General features: G+C 38.3%; 2 protein-coding genes across 2 annotated transcripts in view; one reads left to right on the top strand and one right to left on the bottom strand.

The window, feature by feature from the left end:
* LOC144661916 (uncharacterized) overlaps positions 1-9,716 on the bottom strand; it is a 45,672-nt gene extending 35,956 nt beyond the window's left edge. Inside the window, exon 1 of the mRNA XM_078522619.1 lies at positions 9,495-9,716. The gene's annotated coding sequence lies outside the window, so the exon portion shown is untranslated. The remainder of the gene's footprint in view (positions 1-9,494) is intronic.
* The window catches only part of LOC144661917 (uncharacterized), a 459,725-nt gene that overhangs the window by 424,829 nt on the left and 20,265 nt on the right, over positions 1-14,631 (top strand).

Here is a 14,631-nt window from a genome sequence, read left to right as displayed (position 1 = left end):
CGTGCTTATTTATCCCAAATTGCACTCGAAATCATGTGATTACCTATACAAAACCATTATATGTTAAAACAAACAAACACGAAAAAACTGGCAAAATGAACGAACGAGTGCCTTTAAAGGAACAGAGCGCTAGTTGTTTTAATGGCGGTTTTCTCGAAAATCTGCCGGTGTGACCCTTTTTCAAAATAAAATGAAAAATAAAAAACACAATCTTAAAGGCAAAGTTTTGGAAAATAAGCGGCTCAAAATGTCGAATTTGAGCTATTTGAAGGGTTTTGCAATGACTGTTACCACACGTTAAAAGAGGAGAACAAGGGTGGGAAGCTCATTTTTGACCGGTCCAAGCCGATTTTCACCCAAAAAATGGAATCGCGGGGCTTTCAAATCAAACATCAGAAAAACTTACAGCAACTTTTTTATAATAATATAATAATAATAAGAACTTTATTTAAGTGTCTGGTCTTCTAGCTAGCCTTAAGCTTACTAATCGGGGACACTGTTTAAATTAAAATATAATATAAGTATAAAAACGATTCTGGTCTATTTACATTAAATTATACTACATTTTCCAACACTCTTTGTATTTACATCTAATTCCTACAATTAAGATACTACTTTAAAATACGGAATATCGAACCTATATTTAATACTTATAGGGTGTTTTCGGCTCAAGAGTTACAAAGGTGACACCCTTTGCATGTGTTTCCTCCGACAAGTCCACTGAGGTCCCTTTCCCTGATGTTCGCCGTCTTTGATGCGACAAACCTCAGCGGTCCGAATTTGGTGTTCCAAGGAACAATTTTTTAGGTGCGGGGAGGGGAGGGGGAGGGGGCAATCACGAAACAAAGGAGAAAAATCGTGCACAAGTACTGGCAAAGGGAAAAAATTGGAAGAAAAATGGTAAAAAAATTCTTGCAAATACCAATGCTGAAAACAAAATATTACTCCAAAGCAGTTGCCCACCACCTCAAGAATTTAACAATGGCCTTAGGGCCAGCCATCACTCTTTCTCAGCGGAAACAATGAACATTTCAGTAAAACAAGACAATGTGTTGTAACACATACATACGTCAATAAGCATGACTTCCTCTGCTTCCTGTTTTCATTTCACTCCATGGAAAGCTTTCTCGAAATTTACCCTGGTGCTTAAACCTAAGAGGCCATTTAATGCTTAACCCAATCCCTTCTAATCAACTTTTAATGGTAGCTGCAACTGTAATGTGCAAGATGGTGGGTCAAGGTTTCAGAGATATGCAGACAATGTGGTTTAGGCAAAATCACTGAAGCATCTATAACCAACTGCTGCTAGCTTTCATCGCAAAGTTAATTAAATTGATAAGTTCACTTTTGGATAAAAACGTGTAATTTATGTGAATACAGTAGAATCTTGTTTTCTAGAACCCTCGGTTGGTCGAAACTCCCGATTTACCGGGCCAATTTTCCGGGGGGGGGTAGGGCACTCAAAAAAGTTTTATATATACAGGTCTTTTTGACAGAAATTGTACCCCTTTTGTATACCTTTTACTGAAAAAAGGTACCCCTTTCATATACCTAAAAGACGTGACATAGCCTTAGAACAGGACGTTTTCTTGTCATTTTTATGTAGCGCTTAATAAATTAAAATAATACAGCCATAAAGTGCGTCTGTTCGAAATATTTTAATTACTGGCATTTTAAAAAACCTTAATGACGGATTTTCATACCCTTTCATATACCTAAACTTGTGAAATCGCTACCCTTTTATATACCTGAAGCCTGAAAAAAGTACCCCTTTCGGGCGGAGCCTCCCCGTATAGGCCGTTATATGGAGTACCCCCCCCCCCCCCGGGCAATTTTCATTTCGCTTGATAGTACTTCTCTGTAATGATCAGCAATTTTACGCCCGATTTCTCGAGCCTACCTATTTCTTCATTTCTCGAACTAAGCTTCAATGCGCGTGGAAAGTACTTCTTTGAAATATCATTCCAATTACTCGAACCTCTATATTAGTGAAACCTACCAAGGTGTTAAAGCGTCAAGCGACATGACCCTGAATCCTGGCATTAAACAGCGACAGGCGACATCATAACGGCACTAAAATGCGACAGTGACACAGTGCGGCAGCAACACAATAACGGGAGAAACGACAGCGACTTCAACAGCTGTTGACAAGGTGACATCGGTTCCCAGAAATATGGGAGATTGCGACAGGGCTACCCTCCTTGGAAGCTAGGCCTCTCTAATGTCCTTCACAGACGTTAATTTGATAGTTGCGCAATGTTGCGCGACGAGACCATGCCAAACCGCATGCGAAGGAAACCATCGAACCCCGGCATCGAACCTCGCGATTTCACGGCTGAGTATTTGTTTCCCCTGAATGTTCCAGAAATCGGGATTGTAGTTTGTAACAAGCTTTATTGGTGCTTTGCCAGGTCCTTAATAAGCCTTACTTAGCATTTAATCGATTACGCTATAAACGGCGGAATTAAATATTAAAAATTATAACTATGCCGACACAAGCCTAAATCATGGTTTTTGATGTCTTCGTCCTCCGTTAAATGTCAATAATGGATTCTATCAATTAACCAAATCGGACAGGTAAGAGGACACTACTGGCTGCCTAGAAATCTTGCGACTTCATTCCAATAAATTCCGACGTTTTCCGGTTTAGGATAAAAAGCAGTAAATAATAGATGTTCGGTGTGAGTAAGTTCAAATAATCTTCAACAAATGCTAGTTGGTGCGTGGATATTGGATATAAAGGCTTTGGTAAGGTGTTATCCCATTAACTTTACACCTCCGGATTTGGTGATTAGATCGGGAACTTTGTTATTAATATCGTTCGGTGAGAGAATATACAACAAGCAAAATTAGCTAACCTGCATCTTTTGTCCACGCTATCAGTTTACAGTAAAATCGACATTGGTTCAGGTAAATGGACGGCAGCTTGCAAAATGTTAATTCTTGTTCTCCGTCTTCATAAATCAAGGGAACTTCCCGAACATAAATATACAGCTGACGTAATGGAATTAATTTCTCGTGGACTGGTGGGGGTCGTGTCCCAGAACGCCTTGAACAGGCTAGTGCCAGACCCTCAAAACGTAAAAAACTGACCAATCAAAACCGTAGCAAAGGGAAAACGTGGGCGAGAGATTCACGGTTGGTTTAAGTTTTACTTTAGATTATTCAACAACGTGGTGTGAGTTTTTAAAGCGTAGTAATGCACTAAGTCACACTAAGGGCATGTTTATTTGAAGAAACATTTTCCGTGGTAGGAGGGTTGTAAACCCTTTCCCCCGCGCCATCCTTTACCGAGCGTTGACATGAGTAAAGTTATCCCTGCCAACAGAGACAAACCTTGACTCTCCCTTCACGAATAATTTGCATGTCCACACTTGTCCCTGGTATGTGAATCAAAAAATGTCCCTGTTTACACCCAAAAAAGTTGGCTCGCCCTACCTTCCCAGGTGTAGCGAGACAGGAATCATTCCATACCTTAATGCTAATGAGTCAGCAGGTGGGATAAGGAACTATCCACAGTTCATGAAATAATCATTATCCCACGTGATGACTTATTGGCATTATAAAAGACATGATAATTAATGCAAGCAGTGTCTCATTTCGCGAAGACGTCTAGGAACTGGTCAGCCCTCCCTCCCACCCCTCTTGCTGACTCATCCACTCTCGTGCTCCCTGTCATTTCTGCTCGACAGGAGTCTTCCCACACCTTAATACTAATGAGTCAGCAGGTGGGATAAGGAAATAATTACTGACCCACAAAAATCCTATTGTTCTGTCTGCAATATATCGAATATTACAGCCATGAACCAAAACATCAGTGAGGAAGCGACTGAAATCGTCGATGTGATGCAGAGAGAAAAAAGGGTTTTAGGAGGGTCAATAATTATAATAGATAACTACTTCGGCTCACAGCATTATTGGGTATATTGCAGGCAGCCTTGGCAATATATCCAATAATGCTGTGAGCCTCAGTAATTATCTATTAACTATTAACGGGCGGACTTGAATATTAACCATGCTGACACCGGCCTACATCATTATTATGTTCGATGTCTTTTAATACGTTTACGTCCTCCGATAAAAGCCCATAATGGATTCTTTTCTTTGGTTATATCAGTTTACCAAATCAGACAGGCAATAGAACAGAACTGGCTGCCTGAAAATCTTGTGACTTCATTACAATACAAAATTCCGACATTTTCCCTTTAGGATGAAAAGCAGTGAGTAATTTGATGTTCGCGAGTCAGCTCAAACTCAAATTATCTCCAACAAATACAACTGAGTTACATTGTAGTGCGAAGATATAGGATATAGAAGCTTTGTTAAGACGTTATACCATTAAACTCTACAACTCCATATTTGGCGACTAGATCGGCCAGTTTGATACTGTTTCTGAGAGTCCTCGAAACGCAGATGACTTATATCATTATTTAGTATAATTTCAGAGGTGATTATAAGAATTGAAGCATTCTGATTGGTCGAGAAGCTCGGCTTATTAGGCTATATTCACCCAGCGCGAGGTGATTATAGCTTTGAAGGCTTGGTTACTTAGCCACGCCACCTTTGACATCCAGGCAAGTAAACATGGCCGCTTTTGCTGAATGAAAATTCCTTTGATTTAAAAGAAACCCGTCCGAGTCCTGGATATTTTAAACACTGGGAATTTTTCAAATTAACTATCAAGACTTTTGGACCGAAAACATTTTCAAGAGGTGGTTCTCAAAGCATTAGAAATGATCGTAAACAGGGCGGTTTCTGGCGATCGATGAGAAACTCAGTCAGATCGATTGAGCAAACATTATTTAGTTCTCTTCTCACCGAAGCTTCTCATTTTCGAGAGGATTCCCACATTCGCTTAGAATTCATCAACAATCATACAAAGGTAACGGACATCTATCTTTCTCAGGCTACGTTTACACGGACACGGTTATCAATCGACACTGTTTTATGACCTCGAAACCGCATCGAAAACGACACGGTTTCGAAGTGTTTACACAGAGCCTATTTAACGATTTTCCGACTGTTTTCGAATGTGATTGTATAAGCAAGCGCTGCTTTCTATGCTTGTTTTACCACGTTTACCCTTCGCAAGCTAGCCAGTTCGTGCCAAAATACATGGCCGTTTTCAAATCGATGCGGTTTCGCCGTTTTTGACCGTCTACACGACAACGAAACCGTATCGTTTTGAAAACGCTCCACTTTTGACAGCGTTTTCAAAACGACCCGGTTACAGTAGTTGTCTCGATCGGTGCCGTGTAAACGAAAGGCGTAACCGCATCGCTTTCGATTCGGTTACAAATGAAACCGTGTCCGTGTAAACGTAGCCTCATAGTGTTTGTTTTGTTCCGTTTTATTGCTTTAACTAAATACTAGTAAATTCTGATTGTAATCGATGAATTAAACTGGTTTACACCGTATGCAAGCGAACACTTGTGTTTGCTGTTTTCTTGTTTGCTATCGTCATTTTTTAAGTTCTTGATGATCACCTCTAAAAATTATACTAAAACAATTATTCGCCGAAGGCGAAGTGATTATTGTTGAATAATCCCCGAGACGAAGTCGAGGGGATTATTCAACAATAATCACTGAGCCTTCGGCGAATAATTGTTAAATATTGTGCAACATTACGAAACTTTCTAATGAGAATATACAAACAAGCCAAATTAGCTTACCAGCCTCTTTTGTCAGCACAATAAGTTTAAAGCAAAATCGACATTGGCTCAGGAAAATGGGCGGCAGCTTGCAAAATGTTACTTCCTGTTCTCCGTCTTCATAAATCAAGGGAACTTCCCGAAAATATATGTACAGCTGACGTAATGAATTCATTTCACGGGGACTGGAATCCCGTCCGGGTATGGGTCGTGTCCCAGAACGCCTGGGACAGGCTAGTCCCAAAGCGTTTAAAGTGAACCAATCAAACTCGTAGCAAGGGGAAAACGTGGGCGAGGGATTCACGATTGGTTTTAGTTTTACTTCGGATTAGTCAAGAACGTAACGCGATTTTTAGTGTTCAAAAACATATTGCTATCGAAAGAGAGAATGAAATGTGTACGTATAACAATAAAAAGTGTGTAACAATAGATAGCAGATACTTTTTTATTTTTAGACTAAGTGAAAAGGCATATTCATCATTTAAATTTGATATCATAACAAGCAACCAGTAAAAAATCTTCGTTTCTGATATAAAAAGTGTGTGTAAACGGAAAGTGTATATCAATAGAAAGCAGATACTTTCTTATATATAAGAGGGTCTGAATGGGGGTACTTCAATAACACTAAACACTTAAATTGTTGGCTCTGTAACATCAAACAGTTAAATTTTATGCATTTTAACACTAATAGTAAAAAATTCACTGTAACAGTAAATTGTATCCAAAAAGAAAAAAAAGGGCTCCAAAAACGCCAATATTATTTAGTTTCAGTATATCATACTACCGAATATTCCCGGAGATTGCCGAAGATTTCCGTACACTACCGAAGATGTCCGAAGACTACCGAAGATTTCCGTGGAGAACACACAGCACAGGCTCAAAGTTTATGAGTAATTTCATTACCGATTTTCGAAGAGCGGATAAAAATTTTCAATGCTAAAAGACTGAGTTTTTCACCATCTAAGTTTGAGTTTTTCACAGTATTTTCTCCGGAAACAGTAAACATTAAAAAATTGGCCCATTTAACAGCAAACACTAAAAATTATGGGCACGACGGCTTTTAGCTGCTTTCAGAGTTGTGGCTCGTGACGTACAAAGCGGTCGCCATTTAAATTTAATATTTTAACAATCAACAAGTCTCTATGAAAATAATAAAAAAATGAACAAATTTCTCGGTTACTGATATAGACAAAGTGTGTGTAAATAGAAAGTTTGTGACAATAGAGTGTTTAAAAATGAGGACCCCAGGCTTCTGCTATAAGCTCTTTATCCCGCTAGTGTTGCACGTTTTGTGTACTAAGTCTTTCAGCTGCGTTTAGAATGTGTTAAACACCAATTACAAGTTCAACTGAATTAATAACTTTGTATTGCGTTGAAATCAGTCGAGGGCTTTTGCATTTCTTACGCGAAAGCGCCATGCACAACCTATCACATGACCGAGCGCTGATCGTCAAATACAAACACCCGAAGACCCTAATCTGTACCCCGATAGATTTGCTCGTTTTGTTTACCACCGCTTTCTGGTGGCATGTTGCTTTGCTTGCACGAGGGTTGCGACCTTGAAAGGTTTCAAATGTCGTCGTATCTTTCGTGACTGTTCACCTTGTGTTACCGGGAAAAAAGGGTTGTAAACAGTGTCGTTCCAAAATTGGAAAAGAATTAAATCACCTGTACAGTAACGATAGTTAGAGTAACGATAGTTAATGATAGTTAGAGTTATCGCGATTAATATCAATGGTTAAAGACACATATAAAGTAAATTAATTTAATTATTTTCATTTGTTGACAATTTTGACCGTTAAGAATGGCTAAGCTGTCAGACTATTTATTTTAACTAGTCCATTTTTACAGTGTAATGAAAAATAAAAAATTTTGCTTTCACCCACGCCCCACCCCTTATCTATAAAGCATGGAGCTAAGATAAAATAGTAAAACGCAATATTTGCTAACAGCTACACGCAACCACCCATCTCCCCCCCCCCCCCCATCCCCCGAAAATCCTCGATCCGCCCCTGTACCTATTGTCTCTTAAAGTACGGCCTTAGCTGCGGACAAGCACTTACAACGAAGCGTTTTCTTTAATTATCTTATTTTGATAACCAATAAAGAAATTGAGTTAAGGAAAAATGGAACTGGATGTTTAACGGAAGAGACAGAGCCTAAAGAAAGGAAGGTTTAGCTACGGAAAAAGGCGATATTAGCACTTCTAAAGGACAGGTTTCAGTTCCCATAAATGTGTGATCTATGTGGTTTTATATAATAACCTGACTTCTACGTGCATTTTGATTGGTTCTTACTTATGATCTATTAGAGTACAGACACATAGATGACGTCACGCGGTGGTGTGACTCGCGCGCGTGATCAGAGTTCATAGTCCAAATCAGAGTTGTCGGCAAAGTTTTTCAAACTTGCGGGGCCACAACAAAGCAAAAAAGTTCAGCTTAATTACAAATCTTCAGTGAGAAACAATACGCCAAGCATCGTTCACCTTTCGAAGCATTTAACTGGGCGAAACAAGCTTGAAGAAGACAGTGAATTATTCGAGAAATTATCCGAAATCTGTATGAAAGTTTGACCGATGTTGTACAGTTGGACGTTGCCACGGGAAACAAACGAATTGCGGTTGAACGCTTCGGTTAGATTTTAACAACTTTCCAAATCGGAATAAAGGTTAGTTTTTTCATTGACTTTCAATTGACCATTTTTCTGTTTATTCAATCGGATTAACAGTGAAATCAAAACAACTTAGCTCATCGGTACGGCAGCATTGCTCACACAGAAGTGTGCTGAAGTCTTGTGTTTTTATATAAAACAAATAGATTCCATTTTGCCGTGGGTCTGTTCAGTTATAGATCACAGAAGACGTCAAAATGTGGTATGAACATCAGTGACCCACTCGCCTTCGGCTCGTGGGCCACTTCTTTTGTTCATACCACATTTTGACGTCATCTGTGATCTATAACTGAACAGACGCACGGCAAAATGGAATCTATTTGTTAATCTTTGACCGCTTTTGACGTTACCATGGTAACCAAGCAACCCACCGTCCCTTAGGGTCAGGCCGTCACTCTTTCTAAAGGAACTTAACTTGGGCAGTTTGTCGGCTGAGTCGATTCCAATACACATGTGCGATTTTAAATTTTAAATCTTAATTTTAATCAGTTATTGTATCATTTATTTAAATTTATTATAATGTGATATTAATTTGTCCTAGGTAATTGCAAACTGGTTCATAAATACATGACCCCACAACCATGTAATTGCTTTCAAACAGATCGTGTTTAGTGAAGCAAGACGACGTGTACGCGTGTTGTAACGCATGCATATTCCAATGCGCATATTGAATGACTTCCTCTAACAGGCGGAATTAATACTGGAATAATATCATTATAGCATGATGTTCGATGTTCTGAATCCTCTATTAAAAAGCCCACAATAAAAGCTTTTTTTAGTCATATTTACCAAATCAGGCAGCTAGTAGAGAAGTACTGACTGCCTGAAAATCTCGCATGACATCATTACAATACAATACAAAGTTCCGATGTCTCGCGGTCAGAATGAAAATCAGTGGTTAATTGCATTCAAGATTTGTAATGAAGATGTTTGCGAGTCATCTTAAATAGTCTTCAAACAATGATATATAGGTGGATATAGGTGTTATCGACTATCCAAATGTGGCGACTAAACCGGCACTTTGTTACTGTTTCTCAAAGTTCTCAAATCGCAGACGCCTAATATCGTTCAGTAATATCGCTCGGTAATATACGCCTAATATCGTTCGGTAACTATTGGGTAATACGAATCTTTTTAACGAGAAAGTATAAACAAGCAAAATTAGCTTACCTGCATCTTTTGTTCACTTTAAAGTTAAATTGACATTGGCTCAGCAAAATAGACGGCAGCTTGCAGAATATATAACTTCTTGTTCTCTGTCTTCATCTCGAATAAAAATGTACAGCTGACCTAATGGCATACAGCTCTTCCAGGCTAAAATCCCGTCCGGGTGGGGGGTCGTGTAACAGGCCCCAAAACATTTACGGTGAACCAATCAAAACTTAGCCTGAATCTCGGACCTCCCTCTCTGATCGCCCGCTTCCAAGAAGGGAAGTCTTAAAAAATCCGCTTCTTATGCCGTCCGGTGACGTCACTACCCAAATACCGGAAGTGATTTTGATTGGTTGATTTGAAAATTATCTGCTTAATTATGTGAAATTATCACTGAATTTTAACGCACAAGGATTGTAATTTGAAAACGTTTGTAAAGAGCTTGAAAGAGTTTACCTTCCCAGAAACGAATTTACTAGTCATTTACCTTAAGTTTACAAATATAAATGGCACTAAAAACTTGAACAACAACATATAAGTGGAAATATAAACTACGAAATGTAATCTTTATCTTTTTTTTTATTTAATCCTAAAAGTGCAAGTGTTTGACCTCATTCAATGAGGTACGCCTCTCTTGCTTTCCCAACAACGCGTCACGGTTAGATTGAATGAGTTTAAGAGGAATTACTCTCTGATGTCAATAGCGTTTTGATTGTTATAAAGAAAATGTTGTGATACTGTAGTGATACTGTTGTTTGTCAACAGTTCTGCTATGTTCGTTGAAAAGGTCTTTAAAGCCTGGTTTTCCCCAGCGACGCAAGCAAAAGCAGAAGCATCAAAATACGATACGCTTGTGCTTTTGCTTGCCTTGAAGCAGTTTTCACGGTGAAATAAGAGCGGTTATGCTTGTGCTTGTGCTTGCGTCGCTAGTGAAAACCACGCTTAAGTCTACGTTTGGTTTCACCTATGTATTGTTTGTGACAGCGGTTGCGCTATATTTTACCTGACTGATTTCGATCGCTAGATCAAGCACATCAGTTCAGATTTTAAAATCAGTTCCGTAAAGAATATAGCTTGCAGTCGATTAAAATCTCATCCATTTCTCTCAAGTTTAAAAAAACAGTGTACTATTAAAACAATTTTATTCCCTGTAATCCTTTATTGAAGCGATTTTTCTTTCACAAAGTCGTGGATTCGACAGAAACTTTTCCGTATGAATGAAACCAAATTGTAGTGACGTCACAGGACGGCATCAGAGGCCGACTTTTTCAGACGTTCCTTCTCGGGAGCAGGCGACCGGAGAGGGACGTCTGAAATTCAGGCTGATCAAAACTCGATTGGTTTTAAAAAATTATTAACGTACGTAAAAATGAAATTTTACGCGCGTGTTAACGTGCGTCAACTTATGTTGTCCAATTTCCAATGCCACGTGTTTTTGGTATTTACTTACCTTACACGTACGGATACGCACGTAGCGGTCGTGAAGGTTTTCGAAAAAGTTGAACTAAAGAGATTGTTTCTTTGGGAAAATCCAAATCTGGATTCTTGTATCCAATAACGGATTTTGCGTTTCTTTACTTATATCCGAAAATGGATTATTCTCGGATCAATGATCTGAAGAATCCACACGAGTAGATACATCAGATCATATCTAAATCCGGATTTTTAGGATTCATGTTTCGTGCGTTTCTTTGGGAAAGGATTCGAAAAAAGTACATTGGCCCAGCGGTCTTTGCTGTTAAAATACAGGTTCGCTCTTTGTAAACACTGTCATACGGCAAGTTTTCAGGCGCTTTTTTCGATCAAAATACAAAAATATTTCACGATTAAAGGAAACGGTAGCTTGATCAGAATGAAGTGTTATTTAAAATACGAAAGTTGTATCCTTTTAACAATAGGCTAGCTTCGAATTTCGCTCTACTGATCCAAAACAAAGGAGTGAAGTCGAGGTTGAGGGGAATAAAACAATTCCTCTGAACCTCGACTTTATTTCTTTGTTTGTGATCAGTGGAGCGTAATTCGAAACTAGCCTATTGTCACGAGTGAAGTTTGCATTGATCATTCTTCGTTCTCAGATGCATTCTCGCCACATTGTGCTCGAGTCTAAAGAAGAACTATTTCGACGTGTGATTTATGTGAAGGATTTCGTGTGCTGAAATGATTTTAGCTAGGAAAAATTCGACGGAAAATAAGTTTGTGCTGATATTTCATGTTCTGTGCCAAATGTGTTTAAGGAGTTGTCATGGCAAAAATCCATTTTCGGATTATTCGCTTCTTTGGGACCAAAGTATCCGTGTGATCTGAGATCAATGATCCAACTTCGGATTTTCCCAAAGAAACCTGAGTTCAACTTTTTTCGTGGCCGGTCCGTGCTTGCGCAGGGATTTAACCAATCATACTTTTGGATTTTGACCCATGACACCACTTACCATGTCGACGCCATTTTGTTTTAATGTGCCATCGATATAACCATGGTAAAATTCAGATGTAGAAGCACTTCTCATCGACGAAGTTAGAAAGTATCCAGCAATATGGAACTGACTACCTGCACAGACCCAAATTACAAGAACGCAGTAGTGAAAGAAAACGCCTGGCATCAGGTCACGTAGGCTGTGAATCGTAAAACCGGGAAGGCCTACTCAAATCTTTATTCGCTTTATGGTGTCTTTCGGAAGTATTTATAAAATGACTCGTGGTCATATTCACGCATTTCTTTTACTAGCGTGTGGTATTCACCCACTTGACAACGGTTATCTAACAGCTCTTTTACTCAGTATTTCTTGCGGTATGTTTTCTCTAGGAAACGCTTGTCTCTAGCGGGTGCCAGTACTTTGGCGGTAGCCGAGTCAAATTACCCGCGATCTCCTTGCTTTCTGGCGCCAAAATTCAGGATGGCCACAGGCGGCCCAGCCTCACAATGCAAGGAGTTAGAATAATTAACATAATACTCTTTTGAAATACGTGAAACGTGAATCTTGAAAATATATTAATCAGGGTGAAACTCAATTTTGGGCTTTATTCTTCATTCCTAAAGCTGCTTTCGCGAAAAAAGTGATTATTTAAAAAATCGTCCATTATTTTTCTCAAACATTTTTCAGGACGGCATTTGTTCAGTACACAACACCATCCCTGAATTTCAGGCTCATTGAAAACTTCTAAGATCGTCAAACATAGGCACAAAATTGAGAAAATATTGGCCGTTATACGTTTTCACACTAAAGACGGACAAATTGTCTGAGATGGACAAATCGTCTTAGTGTGAAAAAGGGATGAACACGATTTTGAACGTACAAGTCGTCTGAATCTGTCCGTCAATTTGGCCGTCTAGGAAGACGATTTTTTGAGGACGACTTGGTCGTGTAGACGGACAAGTCGCCTAAAGGTCGTCTCAAATTCACACCAGACGAACAAATCATCATTGCGTAAGTTAATAGCACAAAATTAAAGCAATATATCGAGAATATAAAATTCACAATTGTTTTACTCATGGTTAAAAAAGTGACAAGACAAATGATCAGAACAAAAAGATCGGAATAAAATTAGCGAGTCTTAGTGTCCTCACAACCGGCTAGATTGTCGAAATAAGAAATTATATTTAATATATGTAGTTTATATGACTTTCAAACTAAGCTATTTACATTGAAACAACATGGAAGGTATAATCATACGATTTACAGTATTTACAAATATAATCAATAAAGACAAAAATAAAGACAAATATAATATATATCTTGTCAATATCTTCTATCTCACGGACGTTAAAGGGGATATGTTACGGTATTTGAATAAACAAGGATAGTTTCAAGTGACAAAGATTAAGACGAATTATTAGCAAGGAGCTTGAAAAAAATTGCCAATTTTTTCAAGTTGAGTTGTTCGTGACGTAGTCCCTTTAAACAGCCCTTTAACATTTTTTATAATGAATAATCTACACATAAACTGAACTTATATTACCAAAAAACAAGTCAATTCAACAATATTGTGTAAACAATCCCTTTTTTGGTTATTGTAATATTTAATGTAAAAAACTTTCATTATCTATTTTTTGCAAGAATCCGCTAAAAAAAGAAACATCGAATATTCCACTGTAAGAAATGTACCTACTTGTACTATTTTAGAATTCAGATTAATCTAACCTTTAAGGCAAAATAAAAGATTGGCTTCAATAGTCAGGGGAAAATTAAATTTGCAGTAACTTCCAATGTTCAGTTTAATGAAGCAATTTATGAAAAAGAGACTTTTCGTTCGATTATCGCGAGGCTCATCGCGTGCATCTCTTCCACACTGAAAATATGAACGTTTTCCCACAAGAGACGCAATAATTCTTTAAACAAAATACGACTCTAAGCCGGTTTCGTTCCTCATGTTCAGTTGCAATAATTACAGTTTACGAACTTAGTATTTATCCCATAAAGAATGTTTAAAGGGACTGTGTCACGGCTGAGTTTATTAAGTTTGCCAAATACTCGCTATGGAAATTAATTTTGCAAAGAATTACTTCAATGGATCTAAATGACAAAACCATAGCTTCATTGCCACCAAATTTGTCTCCCACGCGTTATAATTTAAAGTTACAAACAAACAAGGTTTGAACTTTGAAAACTGTTCAGCCCAAAAATATTTCAAAAACCCATATCGCAATACGTTGGAATCTTCGTCACTTTTGGCCATCCATACCTTCTTTTGTATTTGCTGTGTTGTTGAAATGTTCCTTCACCGTTTTAAGAAGTTATGTTTTACATTTCAACGAATTTGATGGTCATTGCCTATGCCAAAATTTAGCTAAAATCCATGACACAGTCCCTTTAACTGATACAAATAATACAAACATAGAAACAAAAGTATCAAATGGGTTATATTAAGGTTTTGCAACTGTTTTGTACGGAGTGGTTTTTCCTGAGCATTGTTATTGTAAAGGTTAGGAGAGAGTGGTTTACAACGGTATTGGTATTTGTGCTTTGTAGAATGCACATCTTTCTGATGTCCTTTACGATCTGCTCCGATTTTCTTTCTCACGTGGCAATCATCCAGTGACTGACAGATTGACAGATGCGGCTACTCTTCTTCTTTATGGTGGTCTAACAATTACATCAACCGGGATTGCAATGGCTTCCTGAAATCGGCGATTGGTATAAATAACGTTATGCCGTTTGAT

Source organism: Oculina patagonica, chromosome 8 (genome assembly GCF_052425735.1).
Source record: "Oculina patagonica isolate OP01 chromosome 8, crgOcupat, whole genome shotgun sequence".
Taxonomy (NCBI): Eukaryota; Metazoa; Cnidaria; class Anthozoa; order Scleractinia; family Oculinidae; genus Oculina; species Oculina patagonica.
Note: the sequence above shows the minus strand (reverse complement) of the source record. Positions and strands in the feature narration are given on the sequence as shown.